At 46.8% G+C, this 19103-nt stretch overlaps 1 pseudogene; it reads right to left on the bottom strand.

Annotated features, from left to right (window-relative positions):
• Positions 1-16896: 16896 nt before the first annotated feature.
• Positions 16897-18334, bottom strand: LOC146799163 (18S ribosomal RNA; annotated as a pseudogene).
• Between the last annotated feature and the right edge of the window lie 769 nt (positions 18335-19103).

Below are 19103 nucleotides of genomic sequence, written 5' to 3'. Positions count from 1 at the left end.
GGGAGGTAGGTGCGGACCCGGACCCCTGGGGGCCTGGAAAAGGTGCAAATGAGTTCTCATCAGAGCTTCCAGGGCAGCAGGGATGTTGGCTTCATGTCTCTTGAAGCAACAGCTGAGTCACTTATTCACTTTTAAATCTCTTCACCCCTCATATATATACATATAAATATGAAAACCAGACGATATAAACGGCACTGATAGATGTATCAATGTTCAAAGCAACCAATCTACATGTACATATAGAACAACATTAATATTAATTCTGTCATTTTGCACAGTTATAGCTAAGATGGGCCCCTGATGAAGGCACACATGCCGAAACGTGCGTTGTGTTATCTACTGCTAGCCTTCCTTCGATTGACATTGATATTGGACATTTCAACTGAAACTAAAATGATTTATGAAGTGTAATGTTATTGTTTTTTGTGTTTTATATATGTATGTCCATATTGTTGTGATATTCATGTTTGTTAATGGTATTTAAAAAAATATATATATAACTCTTCAAAAAAACAGTTTTTGTATGCAATTAATGAAAATATAAAATTATGAAAGATAAAATATATCAATCGAGCTGGTGGAGTGAGGGTAGTTCAAATGGCTCCTGAACTGCTGCTCAATCGGAAGTACCTCATCATTGCTGTTACTAGGGTATGTACCCTTTGACACCCCCCATTGGTCTCTTGGCAGTACTGCTTCTCTTTTGACTATTTGATCACTATGCTGAAACAACTTCTTTTTTACATACCAGGACGTTAAGAAACCCTCAACGTTCCCTCTACCAGCAATTCATGCAGCTGGTGAGACACCCCAGAAGGGTGAGTTACATATGTTTTCCTATATACCATGGTGGTTGATAGAAACCCGCTTGCCTCAACCCTTACGTGTGCCACCTGCCTGTCAGCTATCTCTTTCTTTTCACTGCGCCGATCACTTTTTACCTTTCACTAACAGCTTGGCCTTAATTCTATTGCATGCTGCCTTTGCAGAGGACTTTTTAATGATGTATACCATTATGTTTTCCTAGGGCGGTTTTTATTACAAGGTACCTCACTGCTAGGTTGTTTGTGTGTTTGGTTTACACTGAATACTAACCAACAACTGTGTAGATAGTTATTTATTTTTGGTCCTGAAGGATTGCCAATTGATCTTGTGACGGTCTAGGCAAGAAACATGTTGACCTATATACTGTAGCCACAGCTGAACATTACATCAGTGGTGTCCCATTCTCGTTGATTGAAATTAACTTTGAGTACCACTGTGTCCTATTTTATAATCCCCTCACATCTCATGCATACCCTTTACCATCATCTACACCACAAGGCCCTATACTCGCATTTCATCTTACAGCTTGGGAATAGAAGATCACCGACAAAGAGCGCCTTATAGGGTGCCCGTTTGGCATTGCACCGCTAACCTGACGAGGAGCATGCCCTATGATGAAGCATGAGACCCATCCAGGTGTGTGAGGGCCCCAGTTCCTAAAGTGGGAGACACCCCCTCCCCCTTTTGGACATCAATCTATACTGACCTGTCCTCTACTCTCCCATTCATTATTTCCTAGGAACTGCATACCTTTGTTCAAATACATATACCCTAGGGGCATATATGCTGGACCTATTACGCCCCCAGTCCCCCTTTATATTTGATATAGCGTCATGTACCTGCCAGCTCTCAGGGAAGTCAAGCTCAGAGGAAAGGCTGAGTGGGCAGGGCTGGGTGGCAGGTGAAGACTGGGGCCCCTGGGGGAACAGGTAGACCGGCCTAGGCCCTTGCGGCACCTTGCTGAGAATCACTGGACCGAAAGAGGATCCGGAGTACCCTGCCCCTAATAATCCAGAGGAAGGCTACCGCCCTTTCTTGAAATCTGTGCGCACCGAGTGACAGAGGACCACTGGTGAGAATGCACCTCAACTCATGGAGGTCTGCCTGAGCGTGAGGAAGGAAATGGGCACCCATCTGAAATATTAAGGCAGCAGAGATGTTGGCTTTTTGCCCCTGCCTGGTTTTGGGAAAGGCAGGCTTGGAGAAAAAGCCCATCAGACAGCGCTGGCAGGAAGGTGCAGATCCAGGCCCCTGGGGCACCAGGCAGGCTGGCTTATCCCCTGTTCCTGAGGTTGAAAAATAAAAATGGAAATCCTCTGTTGTAAACATCAGAGGGATTTACAGGAAGTGTGTAGAGGACAGAACGGTTCCGTTCTTGGCACATGCCCACAGTTGTGGAGGGCAAAACCATTCTGTCCTCACCATAGAAGGGGTTAATAAAGAATCATTTTCTTCCCAGAAATCACCCATCAGTCTTTTGTTGTGACAGTCCCTGCATCGTCTATCTGAAATAAAAAGAAACAATCATTTATTAAATAGTACAGAAGGCGCTCTCCCCATCAACACCATCCCAAATATTTTTAAGCACGTGAAACTTCATGTTTGCTTGGAAACAAAGCACAAACCAATGAAATAGATTGACAACCAAGCTGGGCAAAATATTTAGGGGCAGATTTACAAGAAACTGAAGCATCTGTATAGATGCGTCAGTTTCCCTGCGCCTGAGTGAAAAACCCTTGCGCCACCATACATGCGCCATTTTTACAATACGGCGCACTATCGTGCAAGGATTGACAGATGTGTCAGAATCTGAAATTTTGACGCATCTGTTGGTGGAAAAGTCACGCATTGCTGGAGTTGTGTCGCAAGCACAACGCAACTTCAGCAATGCGTGTTGTGGCCTATTTGCAATACACTGCGTCACTCTTACGCCTGCTTCAAGCTGGTGTAATGTTTTGACCCAGTGGCGTCTTAAAAGTCAAGCAATGAAATCTTGTAGATTTCACTGTGTCACTTTTACGAGGCTTTCCTGCATGGGAACGCCTACACTGCATACATTATACCTGATGCAGGTATAATGTCATGCAGGGCTTTACAACGTAACGCATGTCCCGAGATGCGTCACGTAGTAAATTTGCTGCATTTTTTACACCACCGTTGCCTTACAAAAGTGAAGCAACAGCAGCGTAAAAGTGATGCAAGGGGCTTGTAAATCTGCCCCAAAATTTGCAAGTTTCATCGTCACCTATGTTGCTGCACAATATCAACATAGGAAACACCTTTAATGTCTATTGAATGAGGGTAAATGAAAATATTCAAAATATTGCCAACATCATTATTACCACGTAGCACCATCATAAAATAATGTGCAAACATATTGATACTAAGGAATGAGATCAGTTGAATGTGTCCATTTCTCACACTGTATAGACATTTTGTTATCAAATGTTTTTAACTCAATATCCTAAAGACGTATATACTGGTAGATTGGTGGCTACTGTGGGTTGCCCTTCTGAAGTATAGGGCGGAGGACATAGCCTTTTCTAAAGTATCGGCAACCTGAGGCTGGATTGCTGAATTGTAATCATTTTGCTCAACAGTCAAATGTAGTTTAAAGCTTAATGCCACTGGGAATACATGTATTCATCTCATCAATAGATTGTGCTGTCATTTCGCCAGTGTTTGCTTAGTATATAAACTAGTCATATAGACACCAAGCCTATGAGGGGAGACACTGTCCTCAAAGGGTGATATCTTGGGTGCACCTATGCTATTCACTGCTGTACAAATTTTTTTGAATTGCCTTCTTTTAAAAATGACCTACAAAAGACCTCTGCTTTTCACAATATATCCTCTAGCTATCACAGACTTCTCATTAGTATTGTATTTTTGCATCCTAGCATTTTATGTTATTTCAGGGGTCTGTAATTAATGTCCTTATGCTTCTACTTATTTTTCTTTTTTTTCTAATGACATAAATATAATAGGAATGGAATGTAATAGTGCCAACTGCATGAATGCTATTTGTGTACTTCCCATTATGTGTGACGTAAAACCCATGTACTTGGTGTAGCACAGTAATACAGGACTCCACTACCAATATAGGGTCTCACCAATTGTCGGATCAATTGGACAGTATTTTAAAGCACTTGATATGGGGCAACATTTATTCATCCCAAATACATGTTTTAATTGTATTCTGACAATACCAAATCTGTTTGAATATATAATCCCAAACAACGTTACTCTATTATTGAACACCTTGGTAAGAAGTGAAACTTGGAAGTTAACTCACACAACAATAATCTAAACTCTGTGAAAATAGAATTACTTCTTATTTCTCAGATGGACACCAACCTATCTGTACCAGAATGGATGGAATTCCTTTCTGAATCGGAGTGCCAACCTCCATTGTTGAGAATGCCAAGTCATTCGGCTTCACCCTCAAGAGCAGGCTCGACTTACATTGTCATATCTCATGCATGACCAAGGGGGCCATGTTTTAACTAAGACTGCTCAGTGGAGTCACATGGCTCACCCTGGAACAGAAATTAAAATCAGTTATAAAAGGCTGTGTTCTTTTCAGACTTGCCTACAGGATTTCACTCCTATCATACATCCCCAAAGCTCATGTAGGTCCACTTAGAGCAGTTCTACAGCCCTTTGTTACTGGTCAAAAGAAATTTGACCACAGCTAATGTCTGTCTGGAGAGGTGAGAGCCCTATTAAAACTGCCTACATCACATCCAAGGCACTGTTCTCCTCCTCACCAGTATACCTCACTAAAAAATAAAAAACATGGCCCAAAACATGGTTCAAGAAATGCTCAATCTATTTTCTTGGAGCCCTCCACCTTCAAACGAAAGAGATACATGAACCAGTCATTCGCAGGAAGTGCTACAAGAACTTGGAACTTCTTTAGTGCGACCCTCCTAATGATCATACACATCCTATGCGTCCTGAACACCATTGCCCACAGGCTGACGGTACCAACACAGCGGACAACCAACATCCCTCTGCAGACAAAGCTGCTGGCTGTGCTGCACATGTTGGCCTCTGGGACCTGCCAACCAACAACCGTCAGAGTCGGAGGAGTCTCACAGCCAGCCCAATTCAAGCCCCCCACAACTGTCTTGGATGCCATCATCAGCTTGGTACCATACTACCTATCCTTCACCCACACTGCGCAGGAACAGCTGGAGACCAAGCAAGTCATCAACGCCATAGCTGGCTTCCCTCACGTGTCAGGGGGCAATTGAATGCACACATGTCTGACTTGTGCCCCCTGGTGACACTGCACACAATATCCGCTACCGAAAGCACACACATACCATCACTGTGCAGGCAATAGTGGATCACCTGGGAATCTCCACCAACGTCGATGCCAACCACCCATTCCGAGTGCATGAGTCCTACATCTTTCGACAGTCCATCATCACCCTGCACTTCCTGGCCTGCACCTACGGAAATGTGCTGCTCGTTGGCAAGTACCAAATGAACACACCACACACCTCAACTCCACAATCATGCAACTCACAACACTGGGAATGCACACGTCACAAACTCACATACAACATGCCAAACAACATGCCAACTCACCATACACGACAGCACAACTTACTCTGGCAACCTGGGCCAGCCAGCACATAAGCCATCAACTGCATGGCACCTCAGACACACAATAGCAGATTGTGGGAAGAGGTGGGGACCAGGCATGTGCAAAGTAGGCAAGTGACCAATGAATGAGAATGCACACAATGCCAAGTGTGGCGTGGAAGCGATGGCCAGACTGCAGTATGCGGACCACACACATAAACACCGCTGGTGTAAGGAGTGCAGTGGACAGTGGACAGTGGACACAACCATGTCACCCCAGCCAGTGGGGAAGATCCCGGAAATGTAGCTTGTTACATTCCCCCCTGTAAGCGTGAGCGGAGTGGGCTGGCCGGCGTACGCCAGGCCAGCGTAGGGGTGTGAATAAAAAGCACATAGCTCTCGGCGTGGTCCTCTTCCAGAATGCCCAAAATCTCTGCCAGGGCGGCGCCCCTCACCCCTCAATGAGGCCGACGCCGTCACCATGAGCGGTGTTGCCTCCGTTCCTGTGTGCTTGCTGCACCCCGGGTCGCATGTTTCCGTACCCGTCCTGCCAGGCCCTGCGCACCCAGGCCTCAATGCACACCTGCCAACATTGGTGTGTGTCGAAGAGGGCCCACCAAGTGCTGGTGCAAGCTCCAAGCCCGAGTGCCGTGAACCTGGCAACCTCCTCAGACCATCACGGCCTCCACGACACAGGCCCGCAGTACTCCCTTCTTGTTGACATACTCCACCTGCATGCATAGTGGACAAGTAGATCACACATTTTGAACTGAGTCTTGATTACACTATGGCAGAGAACATCAATTATGGCTGATTTCATCTCACTATACTCCCTTCGATGTGGTGCCACCAAGTCTGTGTATAGCATTCCATCCACACGTGTCCGTGGGCCCAAGCGGACTACTGCCCTCGGGCAACGCTGCGTTCGAGTCGGTCGCACATGTGAGACTGAGTCTTCATTTGCCAATGGCAGAGTACATATCATTGCACGCAAGGAGAGGTTAGAGAGGAAGACGCGTGCCAGTCAGGAGGAAAAAAGGATCATCGTTACGGAGGTGATTGAACACTACCGACAACTGCCCTGGTGTCACTAACTCTGTGCATCGCAATTCAACGAGGCCTGGGCAAAAATTTCGTTCCATTAGCGGAAATTGCGATAATTTGACATTTTTGCGTTCTGCGGAGAGCGCGAAAATGTCAAAATTTCCGCTTTCTGCAGCTTGGCGATAATTTGTTTCTTGCTCGCGCTGTAAAATAATACATTCTCGCGCGCGATCGCCTTACCTGAATCCCTGCATTCGCCGACAAGTTTTCTTGATCCGGTCGCGTTCTCCATGAGATGTTGGATTGTTTTTAGCCATTTGCGCTGTCTCGCGACAGTTCGCGCCCTCAGTGACGTCATGCGTCGCGCGATCACGTCTTTCTTCTCGCGATCATGCACCGCGAGACAACTCAAAACAAGATGGCCGCGCCCGCGAGCAACCACATGGGTAAGTTGGCGACCTGCAACCATGCAGAAAACCTCGCGAACATGTGGGGAAAAAAATTCCGCATCTTCGCGATATTTCCGCTTGTTCGTGGTAATTTTAAACATTTTTGCGATAATTTGCGAAAGTGGATTTCGCAAATTCCGCCCACCCCTAAATACAACGACACGTGGCTGTGGGCCCTTGCTGACTGCTGCCTCCAGCCTACACTGTGGGCGAGTAGGTCACACATTTGGGAATGAGTCTTGATCATATATTGTCCGAGTACACACATTAATGTAGCGTTTACATCACTGTACTCCCTTTGATGTGGTGACACCAAGTCTGTGCCTGGCATCCCAACCACACGTGTCTGTGGGCCCTTGATGACTACACCGCCAGCCTACACTGCGGTCCAGCAGGTCTCAAGCCAATTCAATCCAGTCCGTACCAGGCAGGACACGTCATCGTCACTGACTGAACACACGCTCGGCTCTGGAGCTTTTGCCTCCGTCACCCACTAGTCACCCCCAAATGCCATGTCAAGGTAGTGTGTTAGAGTTCCAGGAGGAGCTCGCTGAACCGCGTCTGGACTGCGCTGACCGCGGCCTCAGGCCTACACTGCGGTCGAGAAGGTCACACATTTCGAACTCAGTCTTGATTTATGTATGGCTGACTTGATGTCATTGTACAAGCCTCATTGCAGACTGCATCCCTTCCAGCCCCGGTGCCACTAAGTCTGATCCCCAAAACCCATGGACACTTTCTGGTTGAACTTTGGTGGCAACTTAGTCCATGGACTTAGGGTTGTCATCACCATCATGTCGGTAATACTGACATTGTAGCAAAAACGATGCCGTGGCGTTCCACTCCTCCATTTGCCGCTTCCAGACAGCTTCCACCCTCTGCATCATGCCCTGGAGGACACCTTCCACTGTCCCCTGCAACCCTCCGCCACATTCACCTCAGACATCGATGAGGACCCACTCAGCTTGCAAGGCCCATCTCACTGCACTGCAAGTCACCGTCCCATGGCGGGGTGCCTGTGCCGGCCACAGTGCATCTGGGGCCACTAACTCTGTGCAGCTCAAGTCAGGGTCCCTGTCTTCTGAGATATTGGATGGCCTCTGAGACTTGGAATCATCGACGCCATGTTTCTGTGGCCCTGCGCTTTCCCCTGCCTCCGGCCTCAACTGCGTTACACCAGGGCTCACACATCACATCGAGTCTGGATGACACATCACCGCAGGAGGCACACGCCACCACCGCCAGGTGCACTTCCAACCGCCAACTGCAAGAGTTGAAAAAGTCGTACTGGAAGACTAACTGAGTTGCTCAGTCATCTGCCTGATACCCTGCTTGGCACTCCAGTTGCCCCAACCTCAGTGCACTGCAACTCACGGACACTTCTGTTTGCATATTAGGTGACCTCTGTACTTGCTCGGGCTACCTCCATGATGCTCCGCTGTTGTCTCTGTTATGCTGGTGTTTTCTATTTCCATTTTACTGTTATTCAATGTTCAAGTTTTTGCCTGCACCAACAACTCCTTGCGGGCTGGCTTACACACATTCTACACACATCCAGCACAGGCGTCACTGTACATGTGGCCGTGCCAATAAAGGGGCCGGGTGCACGTGCCCATGGTCAGTTCCAGGAACTGTCTGCGTGTGTCCTTGTGTTCATAATGTATGCATAAAGGCCCCGGACCTGACAACATTACATTGTGTTGTGTACAGGGGATGCCAACATGTCACCGCAGGCAGCGTGTTAGACCTTGGACATGTAGCTTTCTCGTCACCTACTCAATATGTTAGAGGAGTGTACTGGGCCATCGTACGCAGGTCCAGCGTGGGTGTGTGAATGATAATTGCTTGCCTCTGGGAGTTGTTCAGTACTGTAAATGTGCACATGCATGTGTCTTTGTCGCAGTGTGGGTCTCCTTGGTGTGGTGTAGGTGGTCCCTGAGGGGAATTAGACAACCACACATGTGGTCTAGTTCATGTTCCATGGGTTAGGCCCCACCCGCACCTGTTCGGCCATCTCCTTTTGTCATTCTGACACCTGGCATTGGAATGCGATGTGTGCCTGGGTGATGTGCTGGGAGCCAGCCGTGGTGGCGGGTGCTTCCTGCTGTGTGGTCTGTGCAGGGGCTGGGATCTCCTCTGTGTGGCTTGGCTGTCCTGCTCCTGGGGGTGGGTTGCCTAAGATGTCCATGGGCTGTTGTAGGGCATCGGTGCTGATGGTGGGGTGGTCCTCTCCAGCAGCACTGATGGGTAGAGTGGTCTGCTCTGCTGGAGGTGTTGTTTGTCCCTCTGCAATGTGAAGGGGGGGATGCATGTTGACATTGTGTGGTCATGTATGTTGGCGCATTGTCCTTGTTTACATGCAGACTGTATGACTATGTACATTGTGACTGTTTGGGAGGTGCTGGATTTTGATGCGGGACAGTGAACATTTCGACTACATTACGGAAGTGGGTTTGTACACGTACATTTCCTTCTCACAGTTTCAGGCTCTGTTAGATGTGGTTGGCGTGTTTCAGCGCATGAGCGCAGCCAGTTGTGTCCTCTGTTCTGCAGTGTCGGTGTTGGTGTTGCACTTTGTGCCACATTCTCGTCTATGTGGATGTGCTGTTATTGCTATGTGTGTGTGCTGCTGTGTGCCATGGGGAAGAGGGACATGTTTCAGGGTCATTGTGGGTGTGCAGTGTGCTACACATCGTTGTGCATGTGTGTCATTGTGCCCACCTCCCCCCGTCCCCCCAGTCCCTGGTCGTTACTACCCTGTTGATGCTGTGTCAGGTCCTCTCGGGCTCTGTCCTGACTTCCACCTCCTTGCAGCATCTCCACACTGATGACTGTGGCCTCAGTTTCCTCCAGCTCCTCCTGTGGCGCAGGACTCCCACCTCCTGTTGCCGTTGCTGCCTTCCTGTTGTCAGCAGGTTTGTGCTTTGTTTGGCTTTTCCCATCATGCCAGCGCTTCTTGTCCTCCTCCATTGATCTCCTCGACACTCTGACTGCATTCACGGTGGTATAATTGTGTGTCAGTTGATGGTAGTGTTCTTTCACCTCCGTGACGCTGATCTGCTTTACCTGCGGACTGCACCCCTTCTTCGTCGTTCTCTTCTCCATGGCCTTCCCCGACCCCGTTGTTACTTGCTGGTGGCTTGTGGGGCTTGTGGGGTTCGTGTTGGCCTCTGCACTCGGTCCGGGTGCATCCATGGTGCTACGCAGTTGCTTGTTATCGCCCTTTTTCCGCTGCTTTTTATGGTGCATTTTTCCGCATGACGCATGGAATTTGCAGGCCTGTGGCTGGTTTTTGCTGGTTTTTGTGTCACGATTGGCATAATCGCAATTTTTTTGGGAGTTGGTGTTTCGTGTGTTTGCGGTGTTGCGTTGACTTTATCGCGGACATTTGACACGTTATCGTGGGCCTATCGCATGGTGCCGCAGTGTTCAGAATACCACGTTGACAAGGTGTTATTTTCCCACGATAGACTGTGATGTGAGTGGTTGTGTTAAGCTACTTTTGCAGTAGATTTCACACGTTCTTGAGAATATCCCCCTAAGTGTTTTAAGTCAAAAATTACCTGAAAAACCTGCGTACACTGCTGAATGTGTTTAACATACCAAATATCTCTGTGTTTTCCGAAACAATTTTCATTTATTACATATAGATGTGATGTAAATCAATGACAAAAACCATATTCTTCATTTGTGGGTTCCACATTGTTGTTTGCGCTGCCCTATGGTACAAGTGATCAACACCCTTGGTCCTGAAAAGAAGCTTAGGGGTAGGCTTTGAAACATGTAGACCTGAGAGAAAACTGCCCATTACAGCACCCCTTCCTCTGTTTCCCCACTTTTTATTAGTACCAGCAATAGGGAGAATTAAAGTTTAGTTTTCCATGCAGCCAGGTATTTTTTAACTCACTTATTTTCTGACCCTTCCACTCTCACATCAAACACACAGTATCACTTCACTAGTAAGTGCTCCCACATCTCCGTCTGTCGTAGCACGTCCTGCCACACAGTGGGGCGGGAAGAACCAGATGATAAAGCATGCCACCAAGAGACCTTTTGGTGAGTGAGGGTTATTTTAGAACACATATTGTTTTTCCTATAGTGTTGATAGTCAGTATCAAGGATGTGAGAGCAACTCCTGTATGTTCTGAAAGAAGTCACTCTAATAGTCATAGGTATAACTTACTTACTTTTAGGTAGACACTATAGGGCTTATTTATCAAACTTTCATGCAGCGCCACAAGCCACCTTGGCGCTGTGTGAAAGAGAAAGGGCAGGAATGCAACATATTTAATATTAAATGACACATCCCTGTGTTTTCCTTGCTCTGGCTCACTTTTGGCTGCCTAGCACCAACACATTCAACTTTGCACAGTGGTGCAAGGGTACATGCATTGTAGGCAGGATTGTTTTTATGCAGCAAGCAGCACCTTCCTGCACAGAAACAAGAAGGAGAACCTTCCTGCACAAAAACAATGCTCAGAGGCATTTTCCTCTTTCTAAGTGTGCTGCAGAATGCACCACACATAGAAAGAGGAAACAAGACGGCATAACATTTTTTCTTCTTGTTGTGCCTCCTCTAGGGAGGCGAAGCAATTTGATGCATTCCCAGGTTTACTGGTGTTGGTAAATCTGGGAATGCCCCATAATCCATTGGTGGATATGTGGGAACACCTATGCACCACCCATGGAATCCCTGCTTGGGGCAGAGTAACGCAATGCATGATCTCATAAATCTCACTTTAGTGTTTCATCACACTTGTGCCCCACTTTGATAAAATTGCCCAATAATCTAATACAATTCTGCAGTTGTTTTATGAAGGAATTGTCCGACATACTGTGAATTACTCATTAGCAGAGCAGGAACTGGTACAGATTGTGCTAGAAGCAGGCCAGGAAACGCTTGAGATGGGATGACAAAGAGCAAAAAGGAAAACCAGTACAGATGAAGTTGAAGTGGGGATCCGACCAGAGAGCCACGATGGAGAAGGACTAATAACGGATCAGAGGGCTCAAAAAGCAAGCAGATCAATGAGGAAGTGAGGGAGCAAAAAAGGTGCAGGGAAGAAAAGAGCTAGTAGGTGGGAAGGCAGGCTGAGGAGCAAGAGAGCTTGAGAAGCAATAACGGAGTAGTAAGTTAGGGGGATGAATCCAGGATGACGAGCAAAGTCATCTGGGACGAGGGAAGCAATGACGTGCTGTGGAATTTACGGCATGGGAGAGCAAGTGAGCGGGAGAAGTTTACAACCGGAATGACGAGGGAAACTGGAAATGAGAGACATGGGGAGAGAGGAGCGAATTCAGAGAAGAGAAGCCAGGGCTTCATGATACTCATCCTCAAAACATAATGGGAACAGCCATGCATGCATTTTTATTTTTCATTGATTAGCGTGGCTCAATGGAAAAACCATCTAATATGCTACTTCCAGTACATACATGCCTATGCTGACAATAGCATATTAGTAAAAGATGGATAGGCTATTTAGAGCAGCCAGTTCTATTTTCACTGATCAGGCAGCAATGCCTTTTAAAATGCATTTAAAGGAGGGCATAGATCCCCATGCAGGGGGGTGCAGTTTTTGATGCACCCCCTGCATGTGGAAGTCTGGAGGGTCCTTAGAATCCTGGTTCCTCCCTTTCAATCTATGATTTCATGGGTGCACTGACTGTTCAACACCTAAATGTGACGCACAGTCTATGCTTCCCTGACAGCTCATTTGCCTTTGCATCCATCTTTGTGATGTAGTGAGGGTCAAAAGATAAATTGTTTTCTAAAATGCATCGGTCCAAGCCCCATGCAAATAAGGGAACACCTCTTTGAGATTAAGCTGGCATGAAATGTGTGCTTGTGTGATCCGTATTACACAAGGGGCAGTACAAAGACTGGGCACCCTACTGTATTACCGGAGTTCCAAGTGCGCACAAAGCAGGCGTACAAGCCCTTTGAGCACCCAGGACACTTATTATAATATGGCTCATGGACTGTGTGGGGCGAAGGCTAGGCCTAAATTTTTATATATCTGTTAAAAATTACATACAATCTTTCAACTGGCTGTTTAAGCAGATTTTGGCCCAGAGCTTTGCAAAAGCACAACGCTAGTTAACTATAATGTACTGGAACTTTTCTGTTATCTACAGGATTTATAAGAAGATGCTAATGGACCAAAATTGCATTCTATGTATATCTTCTAAATGGCTGTCTCCCAATTTTTGCTACTCTTCTACGCTTTAGCATCACAGGGAGCCTTAAAGATAGGCTTTTTTTAAAGACTTTGGGAAACACATATGGATTCATCAATAAAATGCTCAAAGAGTAGAATATTATCTGAAAATACCTTGAAATTGTTTAAAGCCTGTACGTTGATGCAGACTCATTAAACACATACATATTCACAGCTCTTTTGATCAAATTGTTAATGTGTAGGCCTGTCTTGAAGCAATGGTGCTATTGTGCTTTTAATTTAACACAATAGGACACTCCTAAATCCTGCACTCCGGAGAGGAGGCATTTGCACTGCTGCACCTTTAAATAACACACGTAACGCAGCACTCCCAAAAGACGAAGCAATAAAAGAAGACCCAGCACTCTCTTAAGGTGAGGCACAAAAACGCGACATCCTTGCCAACTCAAGCTGGGGAGCCCGTTAACAGCCAGGCATGGACTCACGACCGGTGCTCAAGTTCTGTTCTTTTTTTGACAACACCTTTGCCCCACAAATGAGCTCCAATCTGCCTGTCAACATTCTCAGGCTTTAATACCTTTTACTCAAAATGAGGCAAAGGTTCTAGAAACCTCGCCCCATTTTTTTTGTTGGGCACAACTGAACTGGCTGTACTGGTCTGTGTCAAGGTCAAGACAGAAGCTGGCCAGGCTCCTGTATTTTGACTCAGAGACAGAGCTGTACATTCCACACATTCCCTGAAAGGTACCAAGCACACATCCCACTCAACATGTTCCAGTTCACTCTGATCAGTGAGGACTTTTAGTCTGAGTTAGACTTTTGGTCTGAACTTGGACCAAAAGTCTAACTTTAGTAGTAGTAAAGTTAATCTTTTGGTCTAAATTAGACTTTTGGTCTGACTTAGAGCAAAAGTCTAACTTTACTAGTTAGACTTTAGGTCTAAACTTAGACTTCAGGTCTAAACTTAGACTTTTGGTCTAGGTTTACTTTTGTGAATTTGTGAACTTTACTAAGTCAGACTTTAGGTCTAAACTTAGACTTCAGGTCGAAACTTAGACTTTTGGTCTAAGTTTACTTTTGTGAATCAGGACCAATGATTTTAAAAGTTTTTTACTACCAGGACAGACAAAACTTAAAAGTCGGCAAAAACAGGAGGATGAAAGGCAAAAGGTTGAGTGAAATCATGCCAAGGATATCAGGTCAAACAATATTGATAATTGATTTAAATATTTGCTAATGATTTATAGTTGATGTGCGCATTACCCATATACCTATGGGTTATGGCACCTGACAAATTACTTTTTAATTTGATTAGTTTTCATTTGTTTTGTATCGGATTGATTTGATTTGATTTGATTAGGGATCACTGGGTGAGAAAGCAGTTGGAGCAGTTAATAATTGTTCAGTGAATCATAGCCAAAGATAAGATATTTGTTATGCAGCTAAACCTTCTCATATTTTGTTGATACCAATGAAAAGCACTTCAATTCATCAGAGCCTTCCAAAGCTTTGGATTTTATTCACAAATATACTATGTCAAGTTAGAGGTGAAAAAGCTGAATTTAATCTCTAAAAGTAGCATCCTGGATTTCAGAACTGGGATGTTGGTATTTTTAGGAACATAAAATTCTCTCGGTCATGCAGAAAAACCTTTTTTTGCACTTTTCTGCATGCATACCTCTGCATTAGGAGCAAAAAAGTGGAGAAAAACGGAGCAGCAGCGGTGCACTCCTGAGATTTATGATGGGACTGCATATCTATGGGTGTGTCAAATGTATGTCAAACATTCATGCTTCAGCCTTTGGTTCTTCTTAAGTTGCGAAATCAATTGTACTGACATGTGTAATAATACAGTTGGGTGGGTGTTCAAAGTCAGTCTTTCTCTCTGAAATAAATTGCTGCCAGTCAAAGACAAATATAGGATATTACATGGATGTCTGATATCAAGGGGACATTAATATGTATGCCCTATATTTTGAGGCTATTTTGTCAAGTTCCATAAAGAAATCAGATAAATTATGCACATCGTGATATATGCCAAACTACCCTGCATTAGCATTTAGACAGCAGAACAACATGCCAAGTTTTGTGATGCTTATTGACATAGTCCTCCAAACAGAAGGCTTAGCTCTGATATTAAATAGCTGGTTATTCCTGCAGGTTACACAAAATATGTAGGTAAAGGCTGCAGACACCAGAGCTATGTTGAAACCTACTGGCCATCAAACATTTCCAAAGTTTTTCATTTTTCAAAGATTCTCCCAAAGAGGAAGTTTGTTTTTCGAAAAAGAATATTAATAATGACCGCTACACCATGGGAGTTTTCTCCCATGGTTTGGAGGTAATTTTTCAATTTCGTCTGTCCTCCACCTTCAGGATATACCCGGCGGTGATTGACAGTAAAAAAAACTCCTGACCATCCACTCTAAATACAGCTAATGCTCCCGTGGCTTACTTCTGACAACACCTAGTCTGTCTGGCCTTTTGAGGAAGTTTTAAACTGACAGAGTAAATTTTACTCTCTTGGCCTAAAGCTTGTAGTCAGCCCAACTCAAAATCGGATGGGCGGACTTTGAGTTTGGGGGACAAGGTACTCCATTTCCAGTTCAATGGAGTACCTGTCTGCCAAACTATAAAAAAAAACCTGTCGCCTACCTAAAGAAAGTTAGTTCTGACCCTACTCCTCATGAGAACAGTCCATTCCAAATCTTGATCACCTCATATATTCATCCCATCCCAGGTGGTTGGAAATGCAGCTGGCCGCAGGACCGGGGTCCCACACCAGGAGCCTCCAGAGCCCTGGCCTTGGGCATGGTCCATGCTTCTGAACCCAGCCAAGCAGGGGTAGCGTGCCCTTTATGACACCGCTGACCAGGGAATGGAGCCCAGGGCCCCGGTGGGGCTGTGAAGTCCTATCATGTCCGCTCTGTGGATCAGAAGCTCTGGCTGGGGCCATGGTCAGGTGTTTCCAACCAACCAGCCCAAAGTTTCCAAATAGGCCCAACTATGCCTGATTGACCTGTGTCCAGTCTGGAGAGACCCCAGGTACAGGCTGCTTTGTCCTTGGAGCCCATCAATGCCCTGCGGCAGCACACTTGGTGGCACGGAGGGACGGTGCATGGAGCCCGGGCCCCACCAAAGCTCTGACTGAGGGTGTGACCTCAGCCCCCCTTCCTGCTGGAGAAGGGGGAGAGGACTTCCCGGGGCCTGCTGCTTCTCCTACACCAGGCCCCGTTCAATCTTAGGAGGATGGTAAGCCTTGCACCAGGCCTGTCAAAGGTATCTTTTGGTTGGCTCTGGACATCATTGATAATTGCTGCCATACAAGACTTGGCCCAGGCATCTACTGAGTGCTTCTTGGAGCTCTCTTGGGCTTGTGTTTCAGATCAGTGCCCGTGAGCTGGACCTTCAAGCAGGGCTGGTCACCGCTTCTTACCATAAAACCAGTGAGGGAGCAAGAGAGTCCTCCCCGGTCTGCATCCACCCTGCCCTGGGCAGTAAGTCTCACCGCCATAAGGTGAGCTGAGGGTGCTCCCTTGGGTGGTTTCCTTCCACCTTCCTGGAGCCCGGGGAACAAAGGAGATCTAAGCCCAGCCATCCTCTCCCAATGGGATTGCCTGAGAAGGGTGGAGGGGCCCACCCGGTGCCCTGTCCTCACCCAAGGGCCTTGGTGGCCGCAGACTGCTACACCAGCCAGGTTATGGGGGGCAGGGCAGGGCAGGGCCCTGTGCCTACCGTTTGTGCCATCTGGGAGGTAGAGGGTTTCAGGCTGGCGCCATCAGTCGCTAGGCCCGCTCCACCGTTAATGATCCTTCCAGAGGCTCACCTATGGAAACCTTGTTACGACTTTCACTTTCTATAGATAGTCAAGTTTGATCGTATTCTTGGTCCTCCACCAGGGCCCTTGTAGACCCCAGATGGGTTTATTGGACCTCACTAAACCATCTAATTGGCTGTAGAAACAGGCGGTGTGTACAAAAGGCAGGGACCTAATCAACTCAAGCTTATGACCCACACTTTCCTCGTTCAATGGAAATAATTGCTTTACCCAATCCCTATCACAATCAGGGTTCAGTGGGTTACTCGCACCTGTCAGTGAAGAGTAGACACACGCTGATCCGTTCAGAGTAGCACATGTGCAGCCCTGGACATCTAAGGGCATCACAGACCTGTTATTGCTTGATCTCGTGGGGCTGAGCACCACTTGTCCTTCTAAAACTTTGAATTGTGTCCACTGGGTTGTCATAGTTTATGGTCGGAACTACTCCAGTTTATGATCTTCTTCGAAACTCTTACTTTCATTCTTGATTAATGAAAATATTCTTGTTGAATATTTTCGCTCTGGTTTGTCTTTTGCCTGTCCAAGAATTTCACCTGCCCCAGTTCAGAAAACCAGCAAAATAGAACCAGAGTCCTATTCCATTATTCCTAGCTAAAGTATTCAGACAAATGACCTGCTTTGAACACTCTAATTTTTTCAAAGCAAACGCTTCCGACCCCCAGGACACTCAATCAAAAGCATCAAGGAGGCTCCGAAATGCAGGGCCTGGGACAGGCAGTAGCTCTCCTCACGGTGGATCTCCATTTTAATCGCCAGATCCATTTTAGAGCTTTTTAACTTCAGCAACTTTAATATACGCTATTGGAGCTGAAATTATTGTGGCTGCTGGCACCAGACTTGTTCTCCACTGGATCCTCGTTAAAGTATTTAAAGTAAACTCATTCAAATTGCAGGGCCTCAAAAGAGTCCTGTATTGTTATGTTTCGTCATTACCTCCCTGAGTCGGAAGTGAGCAGTTTGCATGCCTGCTGCCTTCCTTGGGTGTGGTAGCCATTTCTCAGGCTCACTCTCAGAATCTTACCCTGATTCCCTGTTACCCATGGTCACCATGGTAGGCACAGAAAATACCATCAAACGTTAATAGGGCAGTCATCAGAATGAATCATCACCATCATGGAGATGTGCTATTAGCTAGAGGTTATCTAGAGTCACCAAAGTGGCTGGACAAGCCCAGATTGGTTTTGGTCTGATAAATGCACACGTTTCAGGAGTTCCGCGCTCATGGGCATGTATCACCTATAGAAATACCACAGTTATCCAAGTAACAGATAAAGCAATCAAAGGAACCATGAGTGATTAATTGAGTCATTTGCAGTTTCACTGTACCGGCCATGTGTACCTACGCATGCATGGCTTAATCTTTGAGACAAGCATATGCTGCTGGTTGGATTAACCAGGTAGCCACACCTGTTGGATCCAAGTTTGGATGCCACATCGCCATCCTGGTCCAACATTTGCATACTTTGGGAGTCTGCTGGGGAAAACCAGCCGCCTGGGAGGGGAGCTTGCTGCATGGGACAGGTGCAGTTGCATGGGCACCAGCAGGCCCAGCCATATCCATGGAAGAGAAAGGCAGGCGAGGTGCAGACTTAGTGAAATGCAGGAGTGCTGGCCTGGATGGTGGGACACCCCATGGAACTGTCGTTCTAAGCTGCTGTGAACATGCGCTAGGTGGAGGAGGATGATGACATGAAGCACAGGGGCACGACCTCCAGGCAGCATCCGGGACCTGGTGCCATCCGACCCCTTCCACTCTGGCAGGACCACTGGCGGGGCACTAGCTGCTAAGTCAGCTCGGCCTTCGCCCCGCGGACTAGGGCCTCCACAAATGGCAGGCCCTCGAGTAGGATGGTCCCTGGCAGGTTGGACGCCCTTTACTTGAAACAACAGCCGAGGCTGGCCAAGCAGTCCATCCGTGCCCAATCAATCGGAGTACATGGCGCTAGCAGGATCCTCCTCGGGCAGGCCGCCTGCACCAGGATGTCAGCTCCATGTCCTTGCCTGCCCTCAGGGAAGGCAGACTTACACGAAAAGACCCATCAGGCAGGGCTGGGAGGCAGGTGGGGACCTGGGACCCTGGGGGACCAAGAAAACTGACCCGGGCCATGGAGGCACCTGGATGAGAACTTGCTGGACTGAAAGGGGGTTCGGAGTAGCCTGTCTGTCAGG

Source organism: Triturus cristatus, chromosome 9, assembly GCF_964204655.1.
Source record: "Triturus cristatus chromosome 9, aTriCri1.1, whole genome shotgun sequence".
Taxonomy (NCBI): domain Eukaryota; kingdom Metazoa; phylum Chordata; class Amphibia; order Caudata; family Salamandridae; genus Triturus; species Triturus cristatus.
Note: the sequence above shows the minus strand (reverse complement) of the source record. Positions and strands in the feature narration are given on the sequence as shown.